This window comes from Equus asinus, chromosome 28, assembly GCF_041296235.1.
Source record: "Equus asinus isolate D_3611 breed Donkey chromosome 28, EquAss-T2T_v2, whole genome shotgun sequence".
Classification (NCBI taxonomy): Eukaryota; Metazoa; Chordata; class Mammalia; order Perissodactyla; family Equidae; genus Equus; species Equus asinus.
This window is the reverse complement of record NC_091817.1, coordinates 6,690,010-6,714,352: the sequence shown is the minus strand read 5'-3', so window position 1 is coordinate 6,714,352 and position 24,343 is coordinate 6,690,010.

Genomic DNA, 24,343 nt, shown 5'->3' with positions numbered 1-24,343 from the left:
GAAGAATCGATGCCTCCTTTCCAAGGCCCATAGCATTCTTTGAAGGTCAGTCTCTTTTTCCGAAGCTCTGGTGTCACGTGGGCCCACTGGGCACATGGTAATGTGTCCCAAGAGATGTCTTGGAAGCCTTGAAGGAATGGAGCCCTGTCACGCTTGGGGTATGTCTCTTTGTTTGGAAGTGCTCTACAAGGGTGCTGAAAAGCACCCTCTTCCACAGGGCTTCGTTCCTTCGTGAAGGCTGCCCTCCCAGGCTAGTGTGCTCTGTTTGCCTCCATCGAAATTCTCTCCCCCTACCTCTTGCCGTAGAAGGATTATTGATTATGTGTTTTGACACCGTATGTAAGGAAGTTGCACGAAAATTAGAACTTTACAGTTGTGTTTCAAGAAAAATAAACAGGCCACGGTAGAGGATGTAGGGCAAACAAATGGCACACCCTATAAAAATTAAGTAAGCCTGTATCTGGACGGAATCTAGGGGAACGTTCAAGGATCAGGGGTCAAGTTCGAAACTTCCCAAATCCGGAAAAGAGACAGAAAAATATCTTTCCTGGAGAGTGGAATTCATCCGATTTGTCTAATTTGTCTCGGAAACATTGTGTCCGTGAAGGGGGTTGCCAGGACCACCTCGAATTTGGAGTCTCTGATCTCAGGATGTCAAACCAACCCACATGACCACGTGTTCTCAGTGCTTAGTTTGACCTAGGCTAGGATAGCCAAGAGTCCTACAAGTGACCGGTGCAAATTCAAGGACAACAGCCAAGAGTCACGAAAGCACTCACACCTCACCCTAGAGAACATACAGCGATTAAAGAAATACAAACTAATCACTTGGAATGAAGGAGAACGGACTGATAAGCATGTCTAAGGGAGATAGCTGAGAAAGACCATGACGAGTATACTATGGAAAAGAAAAAGAGGACCCAGAAAATGGAAGGTGAACAGAAATCACACCTGAATTATCCACAATGAAAGATGATGTCCGTCTTTAGACAGACTCTGCTGGAACGTTTGAAAGTCAGAGAAATTCACAAGCCAAAAAACGGCAGCGAAGGTCAAGCATGGGCTAACTGGGAAGGGTGAGTTATGAGACTGCTCCAAGCAGGCTCTGAAACCTGTATCCATGAAGCATGCTGGACCTCAGAGACACAATTATGACAAATCCTCTGACATCACAATGGACCCGAAAAACAACCTAGCCTCATCTACACAGTGCTAGAGTTGGGCTCACTAGTATATTTAACTCCCATTGCACTCAACTGCACGTTGCCACTGAACATGTAAGTGGCCGGCCGGTGGTGCAGTGGTGAGGTCCGCACCTTCTGGGTCTGTGGCCCAGTATGGGCTGGGTGGAATCCTCGGTTTGGGCCTCCTCACCACTGCTTCAGTTGTTCTGGTGCAGGCGTCCGAGGTAGAGTAGAGGCAGATGGGAAGGGACGTTGGACAGGGCCAGACTTCCACAGCAAATACAGGAGCATTGCCAGCAGATGTGAGCACAGCAATGCACTTGTGCCAAAACAAAACCAATTAAAAGTTGCAAAGAATAGAAAAACTGAAGCTAAGAAAAAAAAAAAAAAAAAAAAACAGGAGCTTGCCATTACGAAGAATAGGATCTCTGTGAATAACCTTAGCAAAACAGGTGAATTCTATGTTAATTCAAAAACTAGCAAACCTTTGGGGAAAGAAACTCAAGAAGACACAAGAAAAAAAAAGATATCGAGGGATCTAGGAATGGAAGGATTAACACACTTGAAAGGTTCATACCGCAGTAAGGAATCTCTGGATTCCATGCAATCCCAGTCAAAGTTGCAGCAGTATTTGCCACAGAGAAGAAGAGAGAATCCTAAAGTTTCTAGCCAGCAACACGAGACCCTGACTAGGCAAAGGAATCCTCAGGAAAACGAACAAAGCAGCCCGTGTCACAATTTCTGATTTCAACATAGAGGACGAAGCGCTAGGTACCGAAACGGCACAGTCTGGGCCCCAAAACAGGCATGAAGACCCATGCAAAACAATTGAGAGCCCAGAGCCCAACTCAAACTTACATGGACAGCCCATTTTGGACCAGGGAGCCAAGCGGAGACGGCGGAGAAAGGAGAGTCTCTACAATAAACGGTGCTGGGAAGCCTGCACAGCCACATGGAACACAACGAGAGTACACCATGATGTTACACCTGGCACACACACCACCTGAAATGGATTAAAGCCTTGAATGGCAGACTTGAAACCGTGAACCTTGTAGGAGAAGACCTAGGCAGAGTGCTCTTTGCCATCTGTCTGAGCCGCCTATTTGGAAGAAGCATGTCTGACTGGGCAAGGGCAACAAAGGAAACAAGAAACAAACGGGACCACATCAAATGCACACACTTCTGCCAGTCAAGGAAACCATCAACTGAATACTAAGACACCACAACAATTGGGAGAGGATGTTTGCAAACCACACATCGGACAAGGGGTGAAAAGCCCAAAGATACAATCAACTCGCACGTCTCCACAAGAAGAAAAACAAGCCAATGAAAACCTGGTCAAAAGATGGAAGCAGAGATTTCTCCGAAGAAGACAGAAAGAGGGCCAGTAGGTGCATGAAAACTTGTTCGCCATCATTAAGTCTCAGGAAAATGCAAATCCAAACTGCAAGGACATGGCAGCTCACTGTGGTCAGAATGGCTAGAAGGAAGCAGACAGGAAATAACAAGTGTCAGAGAGGAGGTGGAGAGAAGGGAAGCCTCCTGCACTGCTGGTGGGAGTGTAACCCGGTGCAGCCACGATGCCAAAGGTGTGGAACTGCCTCAGAAATTTAAGTATCCATGTCCCGTATGACCCAGCTATTAATCTGCCGCTTGTTTATCCAAAAAAGTCAGAAAGACTACCGCATAAAGACATGTGCATGGCTGTGTTCACCACACTCTTACTCCTGATATCCAAGACTTGGAAAGCACCCTGGTGTCCAGCAAGGGATGATTGGAGAAGGAAGATGGGCTATAGCCACACAATGGTAGACCACTCAGCCGGAACAAATGATGCAATCCAGCCATTTGTGACCACCAGAATGGCTGTGAGGGTTTTAGGGGAAGTGTAACAAGCCCCAGTGAGAAATTCAAATACCATAGAATCTCACTTACAAGGAGAAGAAAAAGCAAGCACTAACCAACAGGTGGCACTGAACATTTGTATGCGGGCTCCCAGAGGCAAAGAGGGGCGGTGACGGAGGGTGAAAGAGAAGATTAGGCACAAGTGTGTGCTGAGGGCCTGTGATTAGTCTTACACTGGTGAAGATGATGTAAGCTACACAGAAGTCTAAAGCAATGAGGATGTGAATCTGGAAGTTATAGTACGTTCTAATGCAGGGTCATGGCTATAAATTCACCTCAAATCAAAAATCCAAAAAGGGGTCCAGAATGATGTCATAAAGCTTTGGGGGCAGAAAGAGTTTACAGAAGGTGAACTTCCAAGGATGGAAAATCACCTCCAAATGCTTACAGATGCTACAGAAAGGCAGACCATTCCAAATAGGTGAAGAGGAATACTACGAAGAGAACATGATCAGTCCTAAACCCATGAACGAACGGAAAATGTTACCGTCCATGATGTTATTACTAATCACCTTCACGGATAATCCAAACAGGCCCACGCCTTCCCAAGTTCAGGCAAAAGGTTGGTCCAAAAGTACAATTCAGGGCCGGCCCTGTGGTGGAGCAGGTAAGTGCCCACATTCCGCTTGGGCGGCCCGGGCCTCACTGTTTCACATTACGAGTGCATATCACATTAGTAGTGTTAGGAAATATAGATTTCATGGTATGGTGCGGGCAGAGATCATAAATAAGCAGCAATTGTGAGGATACGTTATCAATACGCACAAGAAAAGGAACCATAAGAATATTACAATCTATGGAAGTATCTGGTACACTTCCCAAAGGCAGAAGGAAGGAAAACTTGTGACCTGCCAAGGTGGAATTGGCAGAGTGCCACGAGATGACACCATCATTGTGCATCAGAACATTCCCTGGGCAACTTCAACTTGTGAGGGGGTCCAGGACTTTTTCTGGGTAAGGTCCACCCATTTTGCCATCTACCCAAGATATAAGAGATAAAACCCAGGATAATCTTACAGGAGTGAAACCAGTGTCTAGAGAGAATGTAGGAGCCCTTTCGAAGTTCAAGGGGAAAGATAGAAACTGACAACAATTGCAGAAAAAGGAAAACTATCCTACCTAGACAGGGTGAGGAGTCAGACTGGTCTGAGATGGCTGTGAAACTCTGTGTGCACGGAGGTTGTCAGGACAACTTCGAATTTTGAGGTCGCTTATGACATCACGGTGGGTGGCCGCATGGTTACAGTCTGAGGATTGGCCTAGGCTAGGCTATTAAAGGGACAGATACCCAGAAACAGGTTTGGCAAACAGAAAGCAGGCACAGAAACTAGAAGAGATAAAACAGAGTCTGATGCAAGGGATAAGAAAGGAACCCTAGGCCACAAGTGAGAATAGAGGGACAGGCACGGAGAGGAGAACATTGTCATCTATTCAAGTCTATGGGGAGGTCATGCTGATTCAAGCTTGCAACTTCATTGGAAACAAGTGGCCGGACTTGGGGTTCATCACACCTACAGTGCCCTTGTGCCTTAAGCATAAGGCCAAGTCAAGAAAGATGTCTTGAGGACATTGAAGAGAAGAATCGATGCCTCCTTTCCAAGGCCCATAGCATTCTTTGAAGGTCAGTCTCTTTTTCCGAAGCTCTGGTGTCACGTGGGCCCACTGGGCACATGGTAATGTGTCCCAAGAGATGTCTTGGAAGCCTTGAAGGAATGGAGCCCTGTCACGCTTGGGGTATGTCTCTTTGTTTGGAAGTGCTCTACAAGGGTGCTGAAAAGCACCCTCTTCCACAGGGCTTCGTTCCTTCGTGAAGGCTGCCCTCCCAGGCTAGTGTGCTCTGTTTGCCTCCATCGAAATTCTCTCCCCCTACCTCTTGCCGTAGAAGGATTATTGATTATGTGTTTTGACACCGTATGTAAGGAAGTTGCACGAAAATTAGAACTTTACAGTTGTGTTTCAAGAAAAATAAACAGGCCACGGTAGAGGATGTAGGGCAAACAAATGGCACACCCTATAAAAATTAAGTAAGCCCGTATCTGGACGGAATCTAGGGGAACGTTCAAGGATCAGGGGTCAAGTTCGAAACTTCCCAAATCCGGAAAAGAGACAGAAAAATATCTTTCCTGGAGAGTGGAATTCATCCGATTTGTCTAATTTGTCTCGGAAACATTGTGTCCGTGAAGGGGGTTGCCAGGACCACCTCGAATTTGGAGTCTCTGATCTCAGGATGTCAAACCAACCCACATGACCACGTGTTCTCAGTGCTTAGTTTGACCTAGGCTAGGATAGCCAAGAGTCCTACAAGTGACCGGTGCAAATTCAAGGACAACAGCCAAGAGTCACGAAAGCACTCACACCTCACCCTAGAGAACATACAGCGATTAAAGAAATACAAACTAATCACTTGGAATGAAGGAGAACGGACTGATAAGCATGTCTAAGGGAGATAGCTGAGAAAGACCATGACGAGTATACTATGGAAAAGAAAAAGAGGACCCAGAAAATGGAAGGTGAACAGAAATCACACCTGAATTATCCACAATGAAAGATGATGTCCGTCTTTAGACAGACTCTGCTGGAACGTTTGAAAGTCAGAGAAATTCACAAGCCAAAAAACGGCAGCGAAGGTCAAGCATGGGCTAACTGGGAAGGGTGAGTTATGAGACTGCTCCAAGCAGGCTCTGAAACCTGTATCCATGAAGCATGCTGGACCTCAGAGACACAATTATGACAAATCCTCTGACATCACAATGGACCCGAAAAACAACCTAGCCTCATCTACACAGTGCTAGAGTTGGGCTCACTAGTATATTTAACTCCCATTGCACTCAACTGCACGTTGCCACTGAACATGTAAGTGGCCGGCCGGTGGTGCAGTGGTGAGGTCCGCACCTTCTGGGTCTGTGGCCCAGTATGGGCTGGGTGGAATCCTCGGTTTGGGCCTCCTCACCACTGCTTCAGTTGTTCTGGTGCAGGCGTCCGAGGTAGAGTAGAGGCAGATGGGAAGGGACGTTGGACAGGGCCAGACTTCCACAGCAAATACAGGAGCATTGCCAGCAGATGTGAGCACAGCAATGCACTTGTGCCAAAACAAAACCAATTAAAAGTTGCAAAGAATAGAAAAACTGAAGCTAAGAAAAAAAAAAAAAAAAAAAAACAGGAGCTTGCCATTACGAAGAATAGGATCTCTGTGAATAACCTTAGCAAAACAGGTGAATTCTATGTTAATTCAAAAACTAGCAAACCTTTGGGGAAAGAAACTCAAGAAGACGCAAGAAAAAAAAAGATATCGAGGGATCTAGGAATGGAAGGATTAACACACTTGAAAGGTTCATACCGCAGTAAGGAATCTCTGGATTCCATGCAATCCCAGTCAAAGTTGCAGCAGTATTTGCCACAGAGAAGAAGAGAGAATCCTAAAGTTTCTAGCCAGCAACACGAGACCCTGACTAGGCAAAGGAATCCTCAGGAAAACGAACAAAGCAGCCCGTGTCACAATTTCTGATTTCAACATAGAGGACGAAGCGCTAGGTACCGAAACGGCACAGTCTGGGCCCCAAAACAGGCATGAAGACCCATGCAAAACAATTGAGAGCCCAGAGCCCAACTCAAACTTACATGGACAGCCCATTTTGGACCAGGGAGCCAAGCGGAGACGGCGGAGAAAGGAGAGTCTCTACAATTAACGGTGCTGGGAAGCCTGCACAGCCACATGGAACACAACGAGAGTACACCATGATGTTACACCTGGCACACCCACCACCTGAAATGGATTAAAGCCTTGAATGGCAGACTTGAAACCGTGAACCTTGTAGGAGAAGACCTAGGCAGAGTGCTCTTTGCCATCTGTCTGAGCCGCCTATTTGGAAGAAGCATGTCTGACTGGGCAAGGGCAACAAAGGAAACAAGAAACAAACGGGACCACATCAAATGCACACACTTCTGCCAGTCAAGGAAACCATCAACTGAATACTAAGACACCACAACAATTGGGAGAGGATGTTTGCAAACCACACATCGGACAAGGGGTGAAAAGCCCAAAGATACAATCAACTCGCACGTCTCCACAAGAAAAAAAAACAAGCCAATGAAAACCTGGTCAAAAGATGGAAGCAGAGATTTCTCCGAAGAAGACAGAAAGAGGGCCAGTAGGTGCATGAAAACTTGTTCGCCATCATTAAGTCTCAGCAAAATGCAAATCCAAACTGCAAGGACATGGCAGCTCACTGTGGTCAGAATGGCTAGAAGGAAGCAGACAGGAAATAACAAGTGTCAGAGAGGAGGTGGAGAGAAGGGAAGCCTCCTGCACTGCTGGTGGGAGTGTAACCCGGAGCAGCCACGATGCCAAAGGTGTGGAACTGCCTCAGAAATTTAAGTATCCATGTCCCGTATGACCCAGCTATTAATCTGCCGCTTGTTTATCCAAAAAAGTCAGAAAGACTACCGCATAAAGACATGTGCATGGCTGTGTTCACCACACTCTTACTCCTGATATCCAAGACTTGGAAAGCACCCTGGTGTCCAGCAAGGGATGATTGGAGAAGGAAGATGGGCTATAGCCACACAATGGTAGACCACTCAGCCGGAACAAATGATGCAATCCAGCCATTTGTGACCACCAGAATGGCTGTGAGGGTTTTAGGGGAAGTGTAACAAGCCCCAGTGAGAAATTCAAATACCATAGAATCTCACTTACAAGGAGAAGAAAAAGCAAGCACTAACCAACAGGTGGCACTGAACATTTGTATGCGGGCTCCCAGAGGCAAAGAGGGGCGGTGACGGAGGGTGAAAGAGAAGATTAGGCACAAGTGTGTGGTGAGGGCCTGTGATTAGTCTTACACTGGTGAAGATGATGTAAGCTACACAGAAGTCTAAAGCAATGAGGATGTGAATCTGGAAGTTATAGTACGTTCTAATGCAGGGTCATGGCTATAAATTCACCTCAAATCAAAAATCCAAAAAGGGGTCCAGAATGATGTCATAAAGCTTTGGGGGCGGAAAGAGTTTACAGAAGGTGAACTTCCAAGGATGGAAAATCACCTCCAAATGCTTACAGATGCTACAGAAAGGCAGACCATTCCAAATAGGTGAAGAGGAATACTACGAAGAGAACATGATCAGTCCTAAACCCATGAACGAACGGAAAATGTTACCGTCCATGATGTTATTACTAATCACCTTCACGGATAATCCAAACAGGCCCACGCCTTCCCAAGTTCAGGCAAAAGGTTGGTCCAAAAGTACAATTCAGGGCCGGCCCTGTGGTGGAGCAGGTAAGTGCCCACATTCCGCTTGGGCGGCCCGGGCCTCACTGTTTCACATTACGAGTGCATATCACATTAGTAGTGTTAGGAAATATAGATTTCATGGTATGGTGCGGGCAGAGATCATAAATAAGCAGCAATTGTGAGGATACGTTATCAATACGCACAAGAAAAGGAACCATAAGAATATTACAATCTATGGAAGTATCTGGTACACTTCCCAAAGGCAGAAGGAAGGAAAACTTGTGACCTGCCAAGGTGGAATTGGCAGAGTGCCACGAGATGACACCATCATTGTGCATCAGAACATTCCCTGGGCAACTTCAACTTGTGAGGGGGTCCAGGACTTTTTCTGGGTAAGGTCCACCCATTTTGCCATCTACCCAAGACATAAGAGATAAAACCCAGGATAATCTTACAGGAGTGAAACCAGTGTCTAGAGAGAATGTAGGAGCCCTTTCGAAGTTCAAGGAGAAAGATAGAAACTGACAACAATTGCAGAAAAAGGAAAACTATCCTACCTAGACAGGGTGAGGAGTCAGACTGGTCTGAGATGGCTGTGAAACTCTGTGTGCACGGAGGTTGTCAGGACAACTTCGAATTTTGAGGTCGCTTATGACATCACGGTGGGTGGCCGCATGGTTACAGTCTGAGGATTGGCCTAGGCTAGGCTATTAAAGGGACAGATACCCAGAAACAGGTTTGGCAAACAGAAAGCAGGCACAGAAACTAGAAGAGATAAAACAGAGTCTGATGCAAGGGATAAGAAAGGAACCCTAGGCCACAAGTGAGAATAGAGGGACAGGCACGGAGAGGAGAACATTGTCATCTATTCAAGTCTATGGGGAGGTCATGCTGATTCAAGCTTGCAACTTCATTGGAAACAAGTGGCCGGACTTGGGGTTCATCACACCTACAGTGCCCTTGTGCCTTAAGCATAAGGCCAAGTCAAGAAAGATGTCTTGAGGACATTGAAGAGAAGAATCGATGCCTCCTTTCCAAGGCCCATAGCATTCTTTGAAGGTCAGTCTCTTTTTCCGAAGCTCTGGTGTCACGTGGGCCCACTGGGCACATGGTAATGTGTCCCAAGAGATGTCTTGGAAGCCTTGAAGGAATGGAGCCCTGTCACGCTTGGGGTATGTCTCTTTGTTTGGAAGTGCTCTACAAGGGTGCTGAAAAGCACCCTCTTCCACAGGGCTTCGTTCCTTCGTGAAGGCTGCCCTCCCAGGCTAGTGTGCTCTGTTTGCCTCCATCGAAATTCTCTCCCCCTACCTCTTGCCGTAGAAGGATTATTGATTATGTGTTTTGACACCGTATGTAAGGAAGTTGCACGAAAATTAGAACTTTACAGTTGTGTTTCAAGAAAAATAAACAGGCCAGGGTAGAGGATGTAGGGCAAACAAATGGCACACCCTATAAAAATTAAGTAAGCCTGTATCTGGACGGAATCTAGGGGAACGTTCAAGGATCAGGGGTCAAGTTCGAAACTTCCCAAATCCGGAAAAGAGACAGAAAAATATCTTTCCTGGAGAGTGGAATTCATCCGATTTGTCTAATTTGTCTCGGAAACATTGTGTCCGTGAAGGGGGTTGCCAGGACCACCTCGAATTTGGAGTCTCTGATCTCAGGATGTCAAACCAACCCACATGACCACGTGTTCTCAGTGCTTAGTTTGACCTAGGCTAGGATAGCCAAGAGTCCTACAAGTGACCGGTGCAAATTCAAGGACAACAGCCAAGAGTCACGAAAGCACTCACACCTCACCCTAGAGAACATACAGCGATTAAAGAAATACAAACTAATCACTTGGAATGAAGGAGAACGGACTGATAAGCATGTCTAAGGGAGATAGCTGAGAAAGACCATGACGAGTATACTATGGAAAAGAAAAAGAGGACCCAGAAAATGGAAGGTGAACAGAAATCACACCTGAATTATCCACAATGAAAGATGATGTCCGTCTTTAGACAGACTCTGCTGGAACGTTTGAAAGTCAGAGAAATTCACAAGCCAAAAAACGGCAGCGAAGGTCAAGCATGGGCTAACTGGGAAGGGTGAGTTATGAGACTGCTCCAAGCAGGCTCTGAAACCTGTATCCATGAAGCATGCTGGACCTCAGAGACACAATTATGACAAATCCTCTGACATCACAATGGACCCGAAAAACAACCTAGCCTCATCTACACAGTGCTAGAGTTGGGCTCACTAGTATATTTAACTCCCATTGCACTCAACTGCACGTTGCCACTGAACATGTAAGTGGCCGGCCGGTGGTGCAGTGGTGAGGTCCGCACCTTCTGGGTCTGTGGCCCAGTATGGGCTGGGTGGAATCCTCGGTTTGGGCCTCCTCACCACTGCTTCAGTTGTTCTGGTGCAGGCGTCCGAGGTAGAGTAGAGGCAGATGGGAAGGGACGTTGGACAGGGCCAGACTTCCACAGCAAATACAGGAGCATTGCCAGCAGATGTGAGCACAGCAATGCACTTGTGCCAAAACAAAACCAATTAAAAGTTGCAAAGAATAGAAAAACTGAAGCTAAGAAAAAAAAAAAAAAAAAAAAACAGGAGCTTGCCATTACGAAGAATAGGATCTCTGTGAATAACCTTAGCAAAACAGGTGAATTCTATGTTAATTCAAAAACTAGCAAACCTTTGGGGAAAGAAACTCAAGAAGACACAAGAAAAAAAAAGATATCGAGGGATCTAGGAATGGAAGGATTAACACACTTGAAAGGTTCATACCGCAGTAAGGAATCTCTGGATTCCATGCAATCCCAGTCAAAGTTGCAGCAGTATTTGCCACAGAGAAGAAGAGAGAATCCTAAAGTTTCTAGCCAGCAACACGAGACCCTGACTAGGCAAAGGAATCCTCAGGAAAACGAACAAAGCAGCCCGTGTCACAATTTCTGATTTCAACATAGAGGACGAAGCGCTAGGTACCGAAACGGCACAGTCTGGGCCCCAAAACAGGCATGAAGACCCATGCAAAACAATTGAGAGCCCAGAGCCCAACTCAAACTTACATGGACAGCCCATTTTGGACCAGGGAGCCAAGCGGAGACGGCGGAGAAAGGAGAGTCTCTACAATTAACGGTGCTGGGAAGCCTGCACAGCCACATGGAACACAACGAGAGTACACCATGATGTTACACCTGGCACACCCACCACCTGAAATGGATTAAAGCCTTGAATGGCAGACTTGAAACCGTGAACCTTGTAGGAGAAGACCTAGGCAGAGTGCTCTTTGCCATCTGTCTGAGCCGCCTATTTGGAAGAAGCATGTCTGACTGGGCAAGGGCAACAAAGGAAACAAGAAACAAACGGGACCACATCAAATGCACACACTTCTGCCAGTCAAGGAAACCATCAACTGAATACTAAGACACCACAACAATTGGGAGAGGATGTTTGCAAACCACACATCGGACAAGGGGTGAAAAGCCCAAAGATACAATCAACTCGCACGTCTCCACAAGAAAAAAAAACAAGCCAATGAAAACCTGGTCAAAAGATGGAAGCAGAGATTTCTCCGAAGAAGACAGAAAGAGGGCCAGTAGGTGCATGAAAACTTGTTCGCCATCATTAAGTCTCAGCAAAATGCAAATCCAAACTGCAAGGACATGGCAGCTCACTGTGGTCAGAATGGCTAGAAGGAAGCAGACAGGAAATAACAAGTGTCAGAGAGGAGGTGGAGAGAAGGGAAGCCTCCTGCACTGCTGGTGGGAGTGTAACCCGGAGCAGCCACGATGCCAAAGGTGTGGAACTGCCTCAGAAATTTAAGTATCCATGTCCCGTATGACCCAGCTATTAATCTGCCGCTTGTTTATCCAAAAAAGTCAGAAAGACTACCGCATAAAGACATGTGCATGGCTGTGTTCACCACACTCTTACTCCTGATATCCAAGACTTGGAAAGCACCCTGGTGTCCAGCAAGGGATGATTGGAGAAGGAAGATGGGCTATAGCCACACAATGGTAGACCACTCAGCCGGAACAAATGATGCAATCCAGCCATTTGTGACCACCAGAATGGCTGTGAGGGTTTTAGGGGAAGTGTAACAAGCCCCAGTGAGAAATTCAAATACCATAGAATCTCACTTACAAGGAGAAGAAAAAGCAAGCACTAACCAACAGGTGGCACTGAACATTTGTATGCGGGCTCCCAGAGGCAAAGAGGGGCGGTGACGGAGGGTGAAAGAGAAGATTAGGCACAAGTGTGTGGTGAGGGCCTGTGATTAGTCTTACACTGGTGAAGATGATGTAAGCTACACAGAAGTCTAAAGCAATGAGGATGTGAATCTGGAAGTTATAGTACGTTCTAATGCAGGGTCATGGCTATAAATTCACCTCAAATCAAAAATCCAAAAAGGGGTCCAGAATGATGTCATAAAGCTTTGGGGGCGGAAAGAGTTTACAGAAGGTGAACTTCCAAGGATGGAAAATCACCTCCAAATGCTTACAGATGCTACAGAAAGGCAGACCATTCCAAATAGGTGAAGAGGAATACTACGAAGAGAACATGATCAGTCCTAAACCCATGAACGAACGGAAAATGTTACCGTCCATGATGTTATTACTAATCACCTTCACGGATAATCCAAACAGGCCCACGCCTTCCCAAGTTCAGGCAAAAGGTTGGTCCAAAAGTACAATTCAGGGCCGGCCCTGTGGTGGAGCAGGTAAGTGCCCACATTCCGCTTGGGCGGCCCGGGCCTCACTGTTTCACATTACGAGTGCATATCACATTAGTAGTGTTAGGAAATATAGATTTCATGGTATGGTGCGGGCAGAGATCATAAATAAGCAGCAATTGTGAGGATACGTTATCAATACGCACAAGAAAAGGAACCATAAGAATATTACAATCTATGGAAGTATCTGGTACACTTCCCAAAGGCAGAAGGAAGGAAAACTTGTGACCTGCCAAGGTGGAATTGGCAGAGTGCCACGAGATGACACCATCATTGTGCATCAGAACATTCCCTGGGCAACTTCAACTTGTGAGGGGGTCCAGGACTTTTTCTGGGTAAGGTCCACCCATTTTGCCATCTACCCAAGACATAAGAGATAAAACCCAGGATAATCTTACAGGAGTGAAACCAGTGTCTAGAGAGAATGTAGGAGCCCTTTCGAAGTTCAAGGAGAAAGATAGAAACTGACAACAATTGCAGAAAAAGGAAAACTATCCTACCTAGACAGGGTGAGGAGTCAGACTGGTCTGAGATGGCTGTGAAACTCTGTGTGCACGGAGGTTGTCAGGACAACTTCGAATTTTGAGGTCGCTTATGACATCACGGTGGGTGGCCGCATGGTTACAGTCTGAGGATTGGCCTAGGCTAGGCTATTAAAGGGACAGATACCCAGAAACAGGTTTGGCAAACAGAAAGCAGGCACAGAAACTAGAAGAGATAAAACAGAGTCTGATGCAAGGGATAAGAAAGGAACCCTAGGCCACAAGTGAGAATAGAGGGACAGGCACGGAGAGGAGAACATTGTCATCTATTCAAGTCTATGGGGAGGTCATGCTGATTCAAGCTTGCAACTTCATTGGAAACAAGTGGCCGGACTTGGGGTTCATCACACCTACAGTGCCCTTGTGCCTTAAGCATAAGGCCAAGTCAAGAAAGATGTCTTGAGGACATTGAAGAGAAGAATCGATGCCTCCTTTCCAAGGCCCATAGCATTCTTTGAAGGTCAGTCTCTTTTTCCGAAGCTCTGGTGTCACGTGGGCCCACTGGGCACATGGTAATGTGTCCCAAGAGATGTCTTGGAAGCCTTGAAGGAATGGAGCCCTGTCACGCTTGGGGTATGTCTCTTTGTTTGGAAGTGCTCTACAAGGGTGCTGAAAAGCACCCTCTTCCACAGGGCTTCGTTCCTTCGTGAAGGCTGCCCTCCCAGGCTAGTGTGCTCTGTTTGCCTCCATCGAAATTCTCTCCCCCTACCTCTTGCCGTAGAAGGATTATTGATTATGTGTTTTGACACCGTATGTAAGGAAGTTGCACGAAAATTAGAACTTTACAGTTGTGTTTCAAGAAAAATAAACAGGCCAGGGTAGAGGATGTAGGGCAAACAAATGGCACACCCTATAAAAATTAAGTAAGCCTGTATCTGGACGGAATCTAGGGGAACGTTCAAGGATCAGGGGTCAAGTTCGAAACTTCCCAAATCCGGAAAAGAGACAGAAAAATATCTTTCCTGGAGAGTGGAATTCATCCGATTTGTCTAATTTGTCTCGGAAACATTGTGTCCGTGAAGGGGGTTGCCAGGACCACCTCGAATTTGGAGTCTCTGATCTCAGGATGTCAAACCAACCCACATGACCACGTGTTCTCAGTGCTTAGTTTGACCTAGGCTAGGATAGCCAAGAGTCCTACAAGTGACCGGTGCAAATTCAAGGACAACAGCCAAGAGTCACGAAAGCACTCACACCTCACCCTAGAGAACATACAGCGATTAAAGAAATACAAACTAATCACTTGGAATGAAGGAGAACGGACTGATAAGCATGTCTAAGGGAGATAGCTGAGAAAGACCATGACGAGTATACTATGGAAAAGAAAAAGAGGACCCAGAAAATGGAAGGTGAACAGAAATCACACCTGAATTATCCACAATGAAAGATGATGTCCGTCTTTAGACAGACTCTGCTGGAACGTTTGAAAGTCAGAGAAATTCACAAGCCAAAAAACGGCAGCGAAGGTCAAGCATGGGCTAACTGGGAAGGGTGAGTTATGAGACTGCTCCAAGCAGGCTCTGAAACCTGTATCCATGAAGCATGCTGGACCTCAGAGACACAATTATGACAAATCCTCTGACATCACAATGGACCCGAAAAACAACCTAGCCTCATCTACACAGTGCTAGAGTTGGGCTCACTAGTATATTTAACTCCCATTGCACTCAACTGCACGTTGCCACTGAACATGTAAGTGGCCGGCCGGTGGTGCAGTGGTGAGGTCCGCACCTTCTGGGTCTGTGGCCCAGTATGGGCTGGGTGGAATCCTCGGTTTGGGCCTCCTCACCACTGCTTCAGTTGTTCTGGTGCAGGCGTCCGAGGTAGAGTAGAGGCAGATGGGAAGGGACGTTGGACAGGGCCAGACTTCCACAGCAAATACAGGAGCATTGCCAGCAGATGTGAGCACAGCAATGCACTTGTGCCAAAACAAAACCAATTAAAAGTTGCAAAGAATAGAAAAACTGAAGCTAAGAAAAAAAAAAAAAAAAAAAAACAGGAGCTTGCCATTACGAAGAATAGGATCTCTGTGAATAACCTTAGCAAAACAGGTGAATTCTATGTTAATTCAAAAACTAGCAAACCTTTGGGGAAAGAAACTCAAGAAGACGCAAGAAAAAAAAAGATATCGAGGGATCTAGGAATGGAAGGATTAACACACTTGAAAGGTTCATACCGCAGTAAGGAATCTCTGGATTCCATGCAATCCCAGTCAAAGTTGCAGCAGTATTTGCCACAGAGAAGAAGAGAGAATCCTAAAGTTTCTAGCCAGCAACACGAGACCCTGACTAGGCAAAGGAATCCTCAGGAAAACGAACAAAGCAGCCCGTGTCACAATTTCTGATTTCAACATAGAGGACGAAGCGCTAGGTACCGAAACGGCACAGTCTGGGCCCCAAAACAGGCATGAAGACCCATGCAAAACAATTGAGAGCCCAGAGCCCAACTCAAACTTACATGGACAGCCCATTTTGGACCAGGGAGCCAAGCGGAGACGGCGGAGAAAGGAGAGTCTCTACAATTAACGGTGCTGGGAAGCCTGCACAGCCACATGGAACACAACGAGAGTACACCATGATGTTACACCTGGCACACCCACCACCTGAAATGGATTAAAGCCTTGAATGGCAGACTTGAAACCGTGAACCTTGTAGGAGAAGACCTAGGCAGAGTGCTCTTTGCCATCTGTCTGAGCCGCCTATTTGGAAGAAGCATGTCTGACTGGGCAAGGGCAACAAAGGAAACAAGAAACAAACGGGACCACATCAAATGCACACACTTCTGCCAGTCAAGGAAACCATCAACTGAATACTAAGACACCACAACAATTGGGAGAGGATGTTTGCAAACCACACATCGGACAAGGGGTGAAAAGCCCAAAGATACAATCAACTCGCACGTCTCCACAAGAAAAAAAAACAAGCCAATGAAAACCTGGTCAAAAGATGGAAGCAGAGATTTCTCCGAAGAAGACAGAAAGAGGGCCAGTAGGTGCATGAAAACTTGTTCGCCATCATTAAGTCTCAGCAAAATGCAAATCCAAACTGCAAGGACATGGCAGCTCACTGTGGTCAGAATGGCTAGAAGGAAGCAGACAGGAAATAACAAGTGTCAGAGAGGAGGTGGAGAGAAGGGAAGCCTCCTGCACTGCTGGTGGGAGTGTAACCCGGAGCAGCCACGATGCCAAAGGTGTGGAACTGCCTCAGAAATTTAAGTATCCATGTCCCGTATGACCCAGCTATTAATCTGCCGCTTGTTTATCCAAAAAAGTCAGAAAGACTACCGCATAAAGACATGTGCATGGCTGTGTTCACCACACTCTTACTCCTGATATCCAAGACTTGGAAAGCACCCTGGTGTCCAGCAAGGGATGATTGGAGAAGGAAGATGGGCTATAGCCACACAATGGTAGACCACTCAGCCGGAACAAATGATGCAATCCAGCCATTTGTGACCACCAGAATGGCTGTGAGGGTTTTAGGGGAAGTGTAACAAGCCCCAGTGAGAAATTCAAATACCATAGAATCTCACTTACAAGGAGAAGAAAAAGCAAGCACTAACCAACAGGTGGCACTGAACATTTGTATGCGGGCTCCCAGAGGCAAAGAGGGGCGGTGACGGAGGGTGAAAGAGAAGATTAGGCACAAGTGTGTGGTGAGGGCCTGTGATTAGTCTTACACTGGTGAAGATGATGTAAGCTACACAGAAGTCTAAAGCAATGAGGATGTGAATCTGGAAGTTATAGTACGTTCTAATGCAGGGTCATGGCTATAAATTCACCTCAAATCAAAAATCCAAAAAGGGGTCCAGAATGATGTCATAAAGCTTTGGGGGCGGAAAGAGTTTACAGAAGGTGAACTTCCAAGGATGGAAAATCACCTCCAAATGCTTACAGATGCTACAGAAAGGCAGACCATTCCAAATAGGTGAAGAGGAATACTACGAAGAGAACATGATCAGTCCTAAACCCATGAACGAACGGAAAATGTTACCGTCCATGATGTTATTACTAATCACCTTCACGGATAATCCAAACAGGCCCACGCCTTCCCAAGTTCAGGCAAAAGGTTGGTCCAAAAGTACAATTCAGGGCCGGCCCTGTGGTGGAGCAGGTAAGTGCCCACATTCCGCTTGGGCGGCCCGGGCCTCACTGTTTCACATTACGAGTGCATATCACATTAGTAGTGTTAGGAAATATAGATTTCATGGTATGGTGCGGGCAGAGATCATAAATAAGCAGCAATTGTGAGGATACGTTATCAATACGCACAAGAAAAGGAACCATAAGAATATTACAATCTATGGAAGTATCTGGTACACTTCCCAAAGGCAGAAGGAAGGAAAACTTGTGACCTGCCAAGGTGGAATTGGCAGAGTGCCACGAGATGACACCATCATTGTGCATCAGAACATTCCCTGGGCAACTTCAACTTGTGAGGGGGTCCAGGACTTTTTCTGGGTAAGGTCCACCCATTTTGCCATCTACCCAAGACATAAGAGATAAAACCCAGGATAATCTTACAGGAGTGAAACCAGTGTCTAGAGAGAATGTAGGAGCCCTTTCGAAGTTCAAGGAGAAAGATAGAAACTGACAACAATTGCAGAAAAAGGAAAACTATCCTACCTAGACAGGGTGAGGAGTCAGACTGGTCTGAGATGGCTGTGAAACTCTGTGTGCACGGAGGTTGTCAGGACAACTTCGAATTTTGAGGTCGCTTATGACATCACGGTGGGTGGCCGCATGGTTACAGTCTGAGGATTGGCCTAGGCTAGGCTATTAAAGGGACAGATACCCAGAAACAGGTTTGGCAAACAGAAAGCAGGCACAGAAACTAGAAGAGATAAAACAGAGTCTGATGCAAGGGATAAGAAAGGAACCCTAGGCCACAAGTGAGAATAGAGGGACAGGCACGGAGAGGAGAACATTGTCATCTATTCAAGTCTATGGGGAGGTCATGCTGATTCAAGCTTGCAACTTCATTGGAAACAAGTGGCCGGACTTGGGGTTCATCACACCTACAGTGCCCTTGTGCCTTAAGCATAAGGCCAAGTCAAGAAAGATGTCTTGAGGACATTGAAGAGAAGAATCGATGCCTCCTTTCCAAGGCCCATAGCATTCTTTGAAGGTCAGTCTCTTTTTCCGAAGCTCTGGTGTCACGTGGGCCCACTGGGCACATGGTAATGTGTCCCAAGAGATGTCTTGGAAGCCTTGAAGGAATGGAGCCCTGTCACGCTTGGGGTATGTCTCTTTGTTTGGAAGTGCTCTACAAGGGTGCTGAAAAGCACCCTCTTCCACAGGGCTTCGTTCCTTCGTGAAGGCTGCCCTCCCAGGCTAGTGTGCTCTGTTTGCCTCCATCGAAATTCTCTCCCCCTACCTCTTGCCGTAGAAGGATTATTGATTATGTGTTTTGACACCGTATGTAAGGAAGTTGCACGAAAATTAGAACTTTACAGTTGTGTTTCAAGAAAAATAAACAGGCCAGGGTAGAGGATGTAGGGCAAACAAATGGCACACCCTATAAAAATTAAGTAAGCCTGTATCTGGACGGAATCTAGGGGAACGTTCAAGGATCAGGGGTCAAGTTCGAAACTTCCCAAATCCGGAAAAGAGACAGAAAAATATCTTTCCTGGAGAGTGGAATTCATCCGATTTGTCTAATTTGTCTCGGAAACATTGTGTCCGTGAAGGGGGTTGCCAGGACCACCTCGAATTTGGAGTCTCTGATCTCAGGATGTCAAACCAACCCACATGACCACGTGTTCTCAGTGCTTAGTTTGACCTAGGCTAGGATAGCCAAGAGTCCTACAAGTGACCGGTGCAAATTCAAGGACAACAGCCAAGAGTCACGAAAGCACTCACACCTCACCCTAGAGAACATACAGCGATTAAAGAAATACAAACTAATCACTTGGAATGAAGGAGAACGGACTGATAAGCATGTCTAAGGGAGATAGCTGAGAAAGACCATGACGAGTATACTATGGAAAAGAAAAAGAGGACCCAGAAAATGGAAGGTGAACAGAAATCACACCTGAATTATCCACAATGAAAGATGATGTCCGTCTTTAGACAGACTCTGCTGGAACGTTTGAAAGTCAGAGAAATTCACAAGCCAAAAAACGGCAGCGAAGGTCAAGCATGGGCTAACTGGGAAGGGTGAGTTATGAGACTGCTCCAAGCAGGCTCTGAAACCTGTATCCATGAAGCATGCTGGACCTCAGAGACACAATTATGACAAATCCTCTGACATCACAATGGACCCGAAAAACAACCTAGCCTCATCTACACAGTGCTAGAGTTGGGCTCACTAGTATATTTAACTCCCATTGCACTCAACTGCACGTTGCCACTGAACATGTAAGTGGCCGGCCGGTGGTGCAGTGGTGAGGTCCGCACCTTCTGGGTCTGTGGCCCAGTATGGGCTGGGTGGAATCCTCGGTTTGGGCCTCCTCACCACTGCTTCAGTTGTTCTGGTGCAGGCGTCCGAGGTAGAGTAGAGGCAGATGGGAAGGGACGTTGGACAGGGCCAGACTTCCACAGCAAATACAGGAGCATTGCCAGCAGATGTGAGCACAGCAATGCACTTGTGCCAAAACAAAACCAATTAAAAGTTGCAAAGAATAGAAAAACTGAAGCTAAGAAAAAAAAAAAAAAAAAAAACAGGAGCTTGCCATTACGAAGAATAGGATCTCTGTGAATAACCTTAGCAAAACAGGTGAATTCTATGTTAATTCAAAAACTAGCAAACCTTTGGGGAAAGAAACTCAAGAAGACGCAAGAAAAAAAAAGATATCGAGGGATCTAGGAATGGAAGGATTAACACACTTGAAAGGTTCATACCGCAGTAAGGAATCTCTGGATTCCATGCAATCCCAGTCAAAGTTGCAGCAGTATTTGCCACAGAGAAGAAGAGAGAATCCTAAAGTTTCTAGCCAGCAACACGAGACCCTGACTAGGCAAAGGAATCCTCAGGAAAACGAACAAAGCAGCCCGTGTCACAATTTCTGATTTCAACATAGAGGACGAAGCGCTAGGTACCGAAACGGCACAGTCTGGGCCCCAAAACAGGCATGAAGACCCATGCAAAACAATTGAGAGCCCAGAGCCCAACTCAAACTTACATGGACAGCCCATTTTGGACCAGGGAGCCAAGCGGAGACGGCGGAGAAAGGAGAGTCTCTACAATTAACGGTGCTGGGAAGCCTGCACAGCCACATGGAACACAACGAGAGTACACCATGATGTTACACCTGGCACACCCACCACCTGAAATGGATTAAAGCCTTGAATGGCAGACTTGAAACCGTGAACCTTGTAGGAGAAGACCTAGGCAGAGTGCTCTTTGCCATCTGTCTGAGCCGCCTATTTGGAAGAAGCATGTCTGACTGGGCAAGGGCAACAAAGGAAACAAGAAACAAACGGGACCACATCAAATGCACACACTTCTGCCAGTCAAGGAAACCATCAACTGAATACTAAGACACCACAACAATTGGGAGAGGATGTTTGCAAACCACACATCGGACAAGGGGTGAAAAGCCCAAAGATACAATCAACTCGCACGTCTCCACAAGAAAAAAAAACAAGCCAATGAAAACCTGGTCAAAAGATGGAAGCAGAGATTTCTCCGAAGAAGACAGAAAGAGGGCCAGTAGGTGCATGAAAACTTGTTCGCCATCATTAAGTCTCAGCAAAATGCAAATCCAAACTGCAAGGACATGGCAGCTCACTGTGGTCAGAATGGCTAGAAGGAAGCAGACAGGAAATAACAAGTGTCAGAGAGGAGGTGGAGAGAAGGGAAGCCTCCTGCACTGCTGGTGGGAGTGTAACCCGGAGCAGCCACGATGCCAAAGGTGTGGAACTGCCTCAGAAATTTAAGTATCCATGTCCCGTATGACCCAGCTATTAATCTGCCGCTTGTTTATCCAAAAAAGTCAGAAAGACTACCGCATAAAGACATGTGCATGGCTGTGTTCACCACACTCTTACTCCTGATATCCAAGACTTGGAAAGCACCCTGGTGTCCAGCAAGGGATGATTGGAGAAGGAAGATGGGCTATAGCCACACAATGGTAGACCACTCAGCCGGAACAAATGATGCAATCCAGCCATTTGTGACCACCAGAATGGCTGTGAGGGTTTTAGGGGAAGTGTAACAAGCCCCAGTGAGAAATTCAAATACCATAGAATCTCACTTACAAGGAGAAGAAAAAGCAAGCACTAACCAACAGGTGGCACTGAACATTTGTATGCGGGCTCCCAGAGGCAAAGAGGGGCGGTGACGGAGGGTGAAAGAGAAGATTAGGCACAAGTGTGTGGTGAGGGCCTGTGATTAGTCTTACACTGGTGAAGATGATGTAAGCTACACAGAAGTCTAAAGCAATGAGGATGTGAATCTGGAAGTTATAGTACGTTCTAATGCAGGGTCATGGCTATAAATTCACCTCAAATCAAAAATCCAAAAAGGGGTCCAGAATGATGTCATAAAGCTTTGGGGGCGGAAAGAGTTTACAGAAGGTGAACTTCCAAGGATGGAAAATCACCTCCAAATGCTTACAGATGCTACAGAAAGGCAGACCATTCCAAATAGGTGAAGAGGAATACTACGAAGAGAACATGATCAGTCCTAAACCCATGAACGAACGGAAAATGTTACCGTCCATGATGTTATTACTAATCACCTTCACGGATAATCCAAACAGGCCCACGCCTTCCCAAGTTCAGGCAAAAGGTTGGTCCAAAAGTACAATTCAGGGCCGGCCCTGTGGTGGAGCAGGTAAGTGCCCACATTCCGCTTGGGCGGCCCGGGCCTCACTGTTTCACATTACGAGTGCATATCACATTAGTAGTGTTAGGAAATATAGATTTCATGGTATGGTGCGGGCAGAGATCATAAATAAGCAGCAATTGTGAGGATACGTTATCAATACGCACAAGAAAAGGAACCATAAGAATATTACAATCTATGGAAGTATCTGGTACACTTCCCAAAGGCAGAAGGAAGGAAAACTTGTGACCTGCCAAGGTGGAATTGGCAGAGTGCCACGAGATGACACCATCATTGTGCATCAGAACATTCCCTGGGCAACTTCAACTTGTGAGGGGGTCCAGGACTTTTTCTGGGTAAGGTCCACCCATTTTGCCATCTACCCAAGACATAAGAGATAAAACCCAGGATAATCTTACAGGAGTGAAACCAGTGTCTAGAGAGAATGTAGGAGCCCTTTCGAAGTTCAAGGAGAAAGATAGAAACTGACAACAATTGCAGAAAAAGGAAAACTATCCTACCTAGACAGGGTGAGGAGTCAGACTGGTCTGAGATGGCTGTGAAACTCTGTGTGCACGGAGGTTGTCAGGACAACTTCGAATTTTGAGGTCGCTTATGACATCACGGTGGGTGGCCGCATGGTTACAGTCTGAGGATTGGCCTAGGCTAGGCTATTAAAGGGACAGATACCCAGAAACAGGTTTGGCAAACAGAAAGCAGGCACAGAAACTAGAAGAGATAAAACAGAGTCTGATGCAAGGGATAAGAAAGGAACCCTAGGCCACAAGTGAGAATAGAGGGACAGGCACGGAGAGGAGAACATTGTCATCTATTCAAGTCTATGGGGAGGTCATGCTGATTCAAGCTTGCAACTTCATTGGAAACAAGTGGCCGGACTTGGGGTTCATCACACCTACAGTGCCCTTGTGCCTTAAGCATAAGGCCAAGTCAAGAAAGATGTCTTGAGGACATTGAAGAGAAGAATCGATGCCTCCTTTCCAAGGCCCATAGCATTCTTTGAAGGTCAGTCTCTTTTTCCGAAGCTCTGGTGTCACGTGGGCCCACTGGGCACATGGTAATGTGTCCCAAGAGATGTCTTGGAAGCCTTGAAGGAATGGAGCCCTGTCACGCTTGGGGTATGTCTCTTTGTTTGGAAGTGCTCTACAAGGGTGCTGAAAAGCACCCTCTTCCACAGGGCTTCGTTCCTTCGTGAAGGCTGCCCTCCCAGGCTAGTGTGCTCTGTTTGCCTCCATCGAAATTCTCTCCCCCTACCTCTTGCCGTAGAAGGATTATTGATTATGTGTTTTGACACCGTATGTAAGGAAGTTGCACGAAAATTAGAACTTTACAGTTGTGTTTCAAGAAAAATAAACAGGCCAGGGTAGAGGATGTAGGGCAAACAAATGGCACACCCTATAAAAATTAAGTAAGCCTGTATCTGGACGGAATCTAGGGGAACGTTCAAGGATCAGGGGTCAAGTTCGAAACTTCCCAAATCCGGAAAAGAGACAGAAAAATATCTTTCCTGGAGAGTGGAATTCATCCGATTTGTCTAATTTGTCTCGGAAACATTGTGTCCGTGAAGGGGGTTGCCAGGACCACCTCGAATTTGGAGTCTCTGATCTCAGGATGTCAAACCAACCCACATGACCACGTGTTCTCAGTGCTTAGTTTGACCTAGGCTAGGATAGCCAAGAGTCCTACAAGTGACCGGTGCAAATTCAAGGACAACAGCCAAGAGTCACGAAAGCACTCACACCTCACCCTAGAGAACATACAGCGATTAAAGAAATACAAACTAATCACTTGGAATGAAGGAGAACGGACTGATAAGCATGTCTAAGGGAGATAGCTGAGAAAGACCATGACGAGTATACTATGGAAAAGAAAAAGAGGACCCAGAAAATGGAAGGTGAACAGAAATCACACCTGAATTATCCACAATGAAAGATGATGTCCGTCTTTAGACAGACTCTGCTGGAACGTTTGAAAG